Genomic DNA, 9910 nt, shown 5'->3' with positions numbered 1-9910 from the left:
CCCCACGCCCCCCCGAACCCATAGAGTACTTCCTTGGCCCCCCCACGGCCCCCCCCAGACCCCCACAACACATAGACCACCCCCGACCCCATACAGCACCCCTGTACCCCCCAGGCCCCCCCCGACCCCATAGAGCACCCCCTTGCCCCCCCCATAGCCCATAGAGCACCCCATAACCCCCCCACGCCCCCCCCCGAGCCCATAGAGGACCCCCTTACACCCCTATACCCTGTACTGCCCCCCCATAGCACCCCACAGCCCCCCGAGCCCCCATAGCACCCCTGTACCCCCCCCGCCCCCCCGGAACCCCAATAGAACTATTATAGCCCCCCCCCTCATAGCCCCCCCCCCATAGCCCTCATGGTCCCCTCCGCAGCCCCCCCCCAGCACCTTAACCCCTATAGCCCCCCCATAACCCCACAGACCCCCCCCCAGCCCCTATAGCCCCCCCATAGCGCCCCCCCAGCCCCTATAGACCCCCCCCAGCCCCCCCTCAGCTCCCATAGCTCTCCCCTGACCTTCCATCTCCCCCATGGCCCCCCCCAACCCCATGGCCCCCCACAGGCCCCCCCCCACGGCCCCCCCAAGCCCCCATAGGCCCCCCCCGCCCCTATAGCCCCACCCCCAGACCCCCCCGCGTCCCTATAGCCCCCCCGACCACCCCACCCCCACCCCCCGCTCACCGCCGGGCCCCGCCCCCGCCCGCCGCCCGTTTCCCCCGCCGGTTCCGCCATGGCGGCGCCGCCGCCTCCCAGCAGCCCCCGCGCGGCACCGCCCGAGGGGGCGTGGCCAGAGGCGGAACTACACTTCCCAGCAGCCCTCGCGCGGCGCCATTAGGGGCGGAAACGGGAGGAACGTTTCCCAGCTGCCCCCGCGCGGCGCCAGGGGGGCGTGGCCAGGGGCGCAACTACGTTTCCCAGCCACCCCTGCGCGCGGGCGGAAGGGCGGGGCGTCGCCATGGAGACGGGCGGCGTCGCCATAGAGACGGACGGCGCCGCCATGGAGACGGGCGGCGCGGCGCGGGTGCTGCTGCGGCGGGAGGTGTCGGCCCGAGCCCGGCAGCACTGGGTCAGCGCCCGCGGGAGGGTGCTGGGGCTCGGCCCGGTGCTGCGGCAGCGCCCTGGTACGGGGGGGATCCGGGGGGGGGGTCTAAAGGGGGAGTTATGGGGGTTGGGGGCGGCTATGGGGGTCTGTAGGGGCGGGGGGGGGGGCTATGGGGGCCGGGGGGGGTCTAAGGGGTGGTCTAAGGGGGGCTGGGGGGGGGGCTAAGGGGGAGCTATGGGGGTTGGGGGCGGCTATGGGGGTCTGTAGGGGCGGGGGGGGGGGGGCTATGGGGCCGGGGGGGGGGGGTGTCGTCTAAGGGGTGGTCTAAGGGGGGCTGGGGTTCCATGGGGGCTGGGGGGGGCTAAGGAGGAGCTATGGGGGTTGGGGGCGGCTATGGGGGTCTATAGGGGCTGGGGGGGAGGTGTAAAGGGGGCTATAAGGGCCGGGGGGTCTGAAAGGCAGCTATAGGGGCTAAGGGGGAGGTTTGGGGGGGGGGGTCTATGGGGTCGGGGGGGGGGGGGGCCCTATAGGGGGGCTATAGGGGCCGGGGGGAGGGGTCTAAAGGGCAGCTATAGGGTCTAAGGGGGAGCTATGGGGGCCGGGGGGGGGGGGGGGTGTCTATGTGGGGCTGTAGGGGCTAAGGTGGGGGCTATAGGGGCGGGGGGGGCAAAGGAGGGTATAGGGGCTAAGGTGGTGTCTGGGGGGGGCTATAGAGGGGCTATAGGGGCGGGGGGGGGCTATGGGGCTCTATAGGGGCTGCGGGCGGGGCTACGGGGGCCGGGCGGGGCTAAGAGGGGGCTATAGGGGCCGGGGAGTGTCCTTACGTGTCCCCTCCCCCCCCCCCCCAGGGACCCCCGAGCTGCGCCCCCTCCTGGACGCCGCCGGCAGTGACGTCACCCACTGGTTCGACCCCCAGAGCGGGGACGTAAGTGAGGGGAGAGGGGTACCCCAAAACGGGGGGGGCGGGGGGCGGGTCCCCTAAAAGCGGGGGGATGGAGGGAGGAGCCCACCCCCCCCCCCCCCAGATTAGGAGCTCAAGGCCCTTCCCCCTCCATTTTGGGGGTCACCGCGACCCCCCCACCTTCCATTTTGGGGGGTCTCACCCCCCTCCCCATTTTGGGGGTCACCACTTCCTATTTTAGGGATCACCAGCCCCCCCCCCCCTCCATATTGGGGTCGCCCCCCTCATTTGGGGTCCTCTCCATTTTGGGGGTCTCTCCCTTCATTTGGGGATCTCCCCCCCATTTAGGGGGTCACCAGACCCCCTCCATTTTGGGGGTCTCCCCCTCCATTTCAGGGGTCACCAGACCCCCTCCTCCATTTTGGGGGTCTCACCCCCCCCTCTTTAGGGGTCCCCCCCCATTTTGGGGTCCCCCCCATTTTGGGGTCTCCCCCCCCATTCGGGGTGTCCCGTCCCTCCCCCCCCCCCGCAGCCGCTGACCCGCGTGGAGCCGCGCTCGGGGCTGCGGCGGTGCCTCGTGCCGGGGGGGCCCCCCCCGGAACCGCGCTCGGACTGGGCCCCCCCCGGGGACCCCCCCTGGTGGCGGGACCCCCGCCTGGAGGTGGGGCGCGTGACGGCCGCCCCCCGCCCACTGCGGCTGCGCAACACGCTGACGGGGCAGGAGCACGTCATCCAGGTGGGGGGGGGGAACCCCGGGGTGTCCCCAAGTGTCACCGGGGGGGGGGGGGGGGGGGCATAGGGGACCCCCGGGTCAGCCCCGCTGTCACCCTGGGGGGAGGGCTGGGGGACACGGGGGACCCCTGGGACATCGCCAGTGTCAGCTGGGGGGGGGTGGGGGACACGGGGGACCCCCGGGATGTCCCTGTTGTCACCTGGGGGGGAGGGGAAACCCTGTAACGTCCCCAGTGTCACCTGGGGGGGTTGGGGGACATGGGGGACCCCCGGGACATCGACAGTGTCACCTGGGGGTGTTGGGGAACACGGGGGACCCCTGGGATGTCCCCAGTGTCACCTGGGGGGGTATAGGAATGTCCCTGTTGTCACCTGGGGGTCCGGGGGGGGGTGGGGGGCACAGGGGACCCCTGGGATGTCCCCAGTGTCACCGGGGGGGGGGGGGGGACGGACGACACCCCAGGTCATCCCCGCTGTCACCTGGTGGGGGGGGGGGGCCTTGGGATGTCCCCAGGGGGGTCCGGAGGGGACATTGGGGACCCCCGTGATGTCCCCACTGTCACCTGGGGGGGGTTGGGGGGACCCCCGGCGGGGTGGGGAGGAGGGTTTTGGGTTGCCCTTGTCCCCTTTTGGGGTCCCTTTTGGGGGGGGGTCCCCTGTCCCTGTGGGGGGGTGCAGTCCCCCGTGGGGGGGGTCCCCTGTCCCCGTGGGGGGGTGCAGTCCCCCGTGGGTGTTCCCTTGTCCCCGTGGGGGGGTCCCCAGTGCCCGGGGGGGGGTTGTGGCCCCCCCGGGGTGCTGACGGGCAGCGGCTCAGGCCTGCGGGGAGCAGGCGGGGGGGCTGCTGGAGCGGGCGCTGCCCTGGAACGCCCACGCGGGGGGGTACGCGTGGCGCTGCGGGGGGGCCCCTCTGCCCCCCGACGGGCCCCCCCCGGGCCCCGCCCCCGACGGGTCCCCCCCCACCGTCCTGCTCTACTTCACCGACGACTTCCGCGAGGAGTAGCCGCGGTAGGGACCCCGAAACCTGACACCCCCTCCCCCCCCAAACCTGCACCCCAAAACTTGACCCCCCCCTACCTGCACCCCCAAACTGGACCCCAAAACCTGCCCCCCCCCAAACCTGCACCCCAAAACCTGTCCACCCAACCTGGACCCCAAAACCTGACCCCCAAACCCCCACCACCCCCCAACCTGCACCCCAAAACCTGACCCCCAAACCCACACCCCAAAACCTGCACCCCAAGGCCTGACACCACCCCAACCTGCCCTCAAACCCGCACCCCCAAACCTGACCCCCAACCCCTCACCCCCGACCTGCACCCCAAAACCTGACGCGCCCTCAAACCTGCACCCCGAAACCTCACCCCCCCAAACCTGCACCCCAAAACCTGCACCCCAAACCCACACCCCCAAACCCGCACCCCAAAACCTCAACCCCCCAACCTGTACCCTAAAATCTGATTCCCCCAAACTGCACCCCAATACCTGCACCCCAAACCTGACATTCTCAACCTGCACCCCAAAACCTGCCCCCCCAACTTGCACCCCAAAACTTGCACCCCAAACCTGCACTCCCAACCTGTACCCCCAACCCTAATCCACCAAACTCTGACCCCCCCAAACCCTGTACCCCCCCGCCTGCCCCCCAAAACCCTGCAAGGGGGGGTCCCCCCCAAACTCCCAGTATGCACCCCCAAACCCCTGCTGGCACCCCTAACCCCACCAGGCCCCCCCCAAACGCTAGTATGGCCCCCCCGAGTCCCTATTGGCACCCCAAAACCCCCACACGCTCCCCCAAACCCTAGCGAGCACCCCAAAACCCTGTACCCCCCCCCCAAACCCCACTGGTACCCCAAACCCCACCAGCCCCCCCCAAACCCCTGCCAGTAGGGCTCCCCATATCCACTGGCACCCCCAAACCCTGCTAGCCCCCCCAAGTTCCCCCAAACTCCCACTGACACCTCACCCCCCCCCACCCCAGCACCCCCAAAACACTGTGGGTAGGACCCCCCCCCCCCATACCCCAAGCACACCCCAAAACCCTGACGCCTCCCCAAACCCCCGCTGGCACCCCAAACCCCCGCTGGCACCCCAAAATCCCCTAGCCCTCCCCCCAAAACCCTGACATTAGGGCCCCCCCAAACCCCCACTGGCACCCCAAAACCCCCTCAAACCCCATTAGTACCCCAAACCCCCCCCAAACCCACCGCCCGTCTCCTCCATTTGCAGCCCCAGGGTGAGGCCGCCCCCTCCCCCGACAGACGGACAGTGACACCGGGAGGTCCCCAGGAGGGTCCCCCCCAATTTTGGGGGGGGGGGCAAACTGTAACTTTTTGAGCAGAAATAAACCCGATTTTGCCAAAAAAAAACAGCCGCAGTGGAACCTCGGGATGGGGTCATGGGGGGAGGGGACGACATATGAGGACACTCGGGGACCCTCTTTGGGGACACCCCCCCCCCAGCTGGGATGTGGCAGGTGGCTCTTGGGGGTCCTCAGGGGGTGACAGGAGGGAGTTGTCACCCTGTGTCACCCCCACCACCACCCACTCTCCCACTCATGGGGTGTCTTGTCACCTCCCCCCCCCCCGTGAGGTGGCACAGCTTCGGTGGTGGCCCCAAGTGTCACCCCAGGGGTACCACCGTGTCCCCCCCCAGGTGACAGTGATGCTGTACCCCTCTAATCAGGTGACACAGCCTTGATGTCCCCAGGTGTCACCCCCGGGGTACCACCGTGTCACCCCCCCCCCCAGGTGACAGTGATGCTGTAACCACCCCATGGGGTGACAGAGCCAGGTTCAGCCTCAGTGTCCCCATGTTTCCCCCCCGGGTGACAGTGACACCATACCCCCCACCATGGGGGTGTTTTCCCGCCAGACCAGTGGCGGGTGACAGCGGGTGACGACCGCCGGGTGCGCAGCGCTGGCTGTTTGTCCCCGTGGGTGGCTGCCAGCCCCTGGCACGGCCAGGCGTCACGTGGGACGTGTCCCCGACGCTGACCTGACGCCCCCCCGGAGGGCTCGCGGCGTCCCCGATGTCTGTCCCTGTCCGGCTGTCCCCGTCCAGCTGCTCTGCAGTAGCACCGGTGTCCCCGAAGAGGAGGGTCCAGCGGTTGTCACCGTCATTGTCATGGCACAGGCGGTGGCGGGCGTAAGTCAGCCAAGCTGGGGGTGACATGGGGTGTGGGTGGGTGACTCGGGGGTGCTGGCGGGTGACTTGGGGTGTGGGTGACATCTGTTTCCACAGGTGTCACCCGTCCAGCTCTGGCAACACCGATCTGCACCCCGAAACAGCTGCCCGGCACTGGCTCACCCCAGGCTCACCGAGCACTCGGCAGGGGGGACGTCTCGGCCACCGGCTGTGCCACAACGGTGACACCACGCGGGATGGTGTCACCCTCCCGGAGTAACCGCCGGACTCTCCGGCAGTTCCCTCATGGAAGCCGGGAACGTGCTGGTGCCGGAGGGAGGGTGGGAAACACCCCCGGCTCTGCTGGCACCGGGTGACTCCGCGACCACCAGTGCCGGCGGGGATGGAGAGGCGTCGGCGGGAGCCGCGGTGTCACCGGCCGGGCCCGGTGATGAACTCGCCGACAGTGCGCCGGAGAGGCTCACCAACTCACACCAACGGAGGGGAAACGGTGAAAAAGGAGAAAACCATCCCAAAACAAAAGCGAGGCGGGGGGGGGTGGTTGTGCCGAGACACCGGCGGGGAGTGGGGTGAAGGGTTTGAGGGTGTCAGGAGGGGCGGGGGTGGTGGGTTTAGGGTGAAAAAAGCAACAAACTAACCCCAAAAGACAAGCGGAATGAGTCTACCCGGCGCTTGTGGCAGCATGGGGTTGTCCCGGGGGGTTGGGGAGATTTGGGGGGATTTGGGGAGTCATCAGGCTTTTTTTGGCACGGTGTTGTGGTGCGAGGGTCTTCCCTGCCCTAAAATCACCCAGTTTTATCTATTTTTTAGGGTTTGTAGAAAACAGGGGGGGTTGAGGGGGCCGGAGGGGGTTGAGGGTGAGAGGGTGCTGCCCTCACTGGCCGGCAACCACCGCGCAACAACCGGTCACGGCCTTTGGGATAAAAAAAAAAACAAATGGGGAAAAAAAAATCCAAACCACCCAAATCCTGAGTGTTTTGTGGGATTTGCCCCGTTTCGGGGGCAGCAGGAGACCCCGAGGGCCGGCGGTGTCGGTCCCAAGCGGGGCGATTCGGGGCTCAACCTGCTGCCCCCATCAGCTCATCCTCCGGCGTTTTGGGGCACAAAAGCCAAAAAAAAAAAGGAGGCGTGAGGTTTAAAAAGGCGGCAAAAAACCACGTGCGAGGGGTCGGGGTGGTCAGCCGGGGCTCAGCCCGGGCACTTTTGGGGAGGTTTGTCTAGTTTTTAGGCAGGTTTTGAAGCATTTTGGGCAAGAAGGCCACAAAAAAACTCACCCCCCATCATGAATTTTGCCCATTTCTCCTCAGTTTTGGTGAGTTTTTTTGGGGGGAGGCGGTCATCAGCAAAACGGGGGGTTTGCAGGGGGGGTGCGGCCGGTTAAACCCCCATCCCTGCAGCCAGAGGGACTTTCAAAGCCCCCTTTTTTTTTTTCCCCTTTTAAAAATATTTTTTCTTTTTTTTTTTTTTTTTTTTTGTTCTTCCTCCCCTGCAGCTTAAAGAAAGTCAAAAAGAAAAAAAAAAAAAAGAAAGCCAACCCATAAAACCACTCCCTTCTGAAGTATTTAAAAGTAGGGAAGGGAGGGATAAAGAATAAAAAAAAAAAAACACTCTTTTTTTTTTTCTTTTTTTTTGTGTGCGTGTGTGTGTTTTAAAATATCCCCCCCCCTCGTCATTTTTTTTTGGCGTGGACTAGTGAAAATAGGGGGGGGGGGAACGGGAAAAAAAAAAAATCGGCGTGACTAGTATGGAACTAGTTAACCTTTAACAATTTATGCTGATGTCACACTGAGCATGAGTACTGATTAATCCGCCCCCCCCCCCCCCGAAATATTTTTATTGAAAAGGGGGGGGGGGGGGGAAGAGAAGTATAAGGAGAAAGAGAGCAAAAAAAAAAAAAAAAAAAAAAAGAAATAATTTACCGCAGCCATCTTTGTTTTATGCAGAAATCTTCCTCTTTCGGTTCCCCCCCGCGCCGGGAATACACAAATATTGTTCATCTCACGCGCCGAGCCGGGATCTGCAGAGATTATATATAGAAATATATATATTTATATATAAAAAAAAACCAAGCAAACAAGCCAAAAAAATACAACAAATAATAATAATAATAATAATAAGCAGAATTATGACTATTCACCCGCTCGGGCTGTAGCGGCGACGAGGGGGGGGAAGCTTTTTTTTTTTTTTTTTTGGTTGGTTTTTTTCTTTTTGGTTTTTCCTCCAAATTTTTTTTTTAATTGCTTTTTCTTGAGGCTTTTTTTTTTTTTTTGCTGGTTTTTGGTGCTTTTTTTTTTAAAAAAAAAAATCTTTTCTACCCTCCAGGAAGGTGTGTGTGGGAGCCGGGGGGGGGGGGGGGCTGTTGGGGGGGGGGGGGAACGACCTCACAAAAACCACCCCTCAAACGGCCATTTTGGGCTTTTTTTTTTTTTTTTTTTACCCCCTTTAAGGGGGGGGGACGACACTTTTTAATTTTTTTTCCGCTTTTCTTTCTTTTTCCCCCTCTACCCCCCCCTTTTCTCCTCAAGACTCCTTTTTTTTGGCGGCGGGGGGGTGGTGTGTGTGTTTCTTGTTGTTGCTTTTTGTTGGTGGTTTTTTTTTTTTTCTTTTTTCCCTTTTTTTTTTTCCCCCAGGTGGTGGTGAGGTGGTGGTTGGGGGGGGGGGGGGGGCGGTGGTGGTTGTGAGGCGGAGTGGGGGGGGGAGAGGAGGTGGTGGTGGGGGGGTTGTTCGGATTTAAAAATAAATTTCGGGGCCGCCATTTTCCCTCTTGGCTCCGGCGGGGAACGCTGTCCCGCCCGCCCCCCAACGAGCCGGCGGGAGGGGGGTGGGGGGGTGGGTTTTGGGGGGGTTTTCTGAGGAGATTTTAAGCTTTTTTGTAGGGTTTTCACCTTTCTTTACCAAGCTCCCACCCTTTCCCTCCCCTCACCGGCGGGGAAACGGCGGGGATCGGCCCCGGGGGGGGGTGTCTCCCGGTCCCCGGTTCCCCCCCCGGTGTGGTGGGTTGGGGGAGGTGGGAGAACGCGGAGGGGTCCCCCACCACCACCACCACCCCCCACCACCACCTCCCTCCGCCTCCCGCCCGCCTTCACTCCCGTCTCCCCCCTCAGCCCCGCCATGGCTTCCCCTCTGAGGGAGGACGAGGAAGAGGAGGAGGAGATGGTGGTGTCTGAGGCGGAGGGGGACGAAGACGACGAGGAGGAAGAAGACGAGGAGGAGGAGGAGGAGGAAGACGCCGCCGCTGCCACCGCCGCCGCCGCCGCTCTCCTCGTTACCGGCGGCCACCGCCGCCCCGCCGACATCTTCCCCCCGCCGCCGCCCGCCCCGCCGCCACCGCCGCCGCCGCCGCCCCCCCCCCCCGCTCCCGCTCCCGCCGCGCGGGGCCGACGGAGGCGCCCACAGTAAAGCATCCCCCCCCCCTTCCTCCATTAATCCCCCCCCCCCCCCCCCCCCCCAATCCCGCTTCCCGCCATACCGGGGCTGAGGAGGGAGGGAGGGGAGGGGGGGGGGCTGTTTGTAAACAACCGCCCTAACGGCCGCGCGCGCGCCGGCCAACGGTCACCCGCCCCCCGGCAGGGCCTGAGGGGGGGTGTGTATGGGGGGGGGTGTGTGTATGGGGGGGGGTGTTTGTACCCCGTCTGTGTGTATGTGGGGGGTGATGGGGCCTGGTGGGGCCCGCGGTGGTTGTGGGGTGATGGGGGTTGTGGGCGCCCGACGGGAGTCGGGGCAGTTGTGGGGTGACGGGGGCTGTTGTGCCCCATGGTGTGGGGTGACGGGGGCTTTTGGGTCCCATGGTGTGGGGTGACGGGGCTTTTGGGTGCCTCAGAGGGTCCAGGACGGCTGTTGTACCCCATGGTGTGGGGTGATGGGGGCTTTTGGGTCCCATGGTGTGGGGTGACGGGGGCTTTTGGGTGCCTCAGAGGGTCCAGGACGGCTGTTGTGCCCCGTGGTGTGGGGTGATGGGGGCTGTTGTGCCCTGCGGTGTGGGGTGATGGGAGCTCTTGGGTGCCTGACAGGGTCCAGGATATTTGGTGTACCCCATGGTGTGGGGCAATGGGGGCTGTTGGACCCCTCAAAGGGTCCAGGACAGCTGCT

General features: G+C 64.7%; 2 long non-coding RNA genes across 2 annotated transcripts; one reads left to right on the top strand and one right to left on the bottom strand.

Annotated features, from left to right (window-relative positions):
* Positions 1–2587: 2587 nt before the first annotated feature.
* Positions 2588–5790, top strand: LOC309685881. The gene is made up of 3 exons (XR_014270504.1): positions 2588–2681; positions 3492–3682; positions 5738–5790. It is a non-coding gene; the product is annotated as an uncharacterized lncRNA (long non-coding RNA).
* On the bottom strand, positions 5452–9304 carry LOC309685880. The gene is made up of 3 exons (XR_014270503.1): positions 9291–9304; positions 7741–7838; positions 5452–5835 (listed from the first exon to the last, which is right to left on the bottom strand). It is a non-coding gene; the product is annotated as an uncharacterized lncRNA (long non-coding RNA).
* Between the last annotated feature and the right edge of the window lie 606 nt (positions 9305–9910).

The sequence above is a fragment of the Vanellus vanellus genome (assembly GCF_965231255.1).
Source record: "Vanellus vanellus genome assembly, contig: HAP1_SCAFFOLD_2267, whole genome shotgun sequence".
NCBI lineage: Eukaryota > Metazoa > Chordata > Aves > Charadriiformes > Charadriidae > Vanellus > Vanellus vanellus.
The sequence above is the reverse complement of the archived record's forward strand: the minus strand, read 5'-3'. Positions and strand labels throughout refer to the sequence as shown.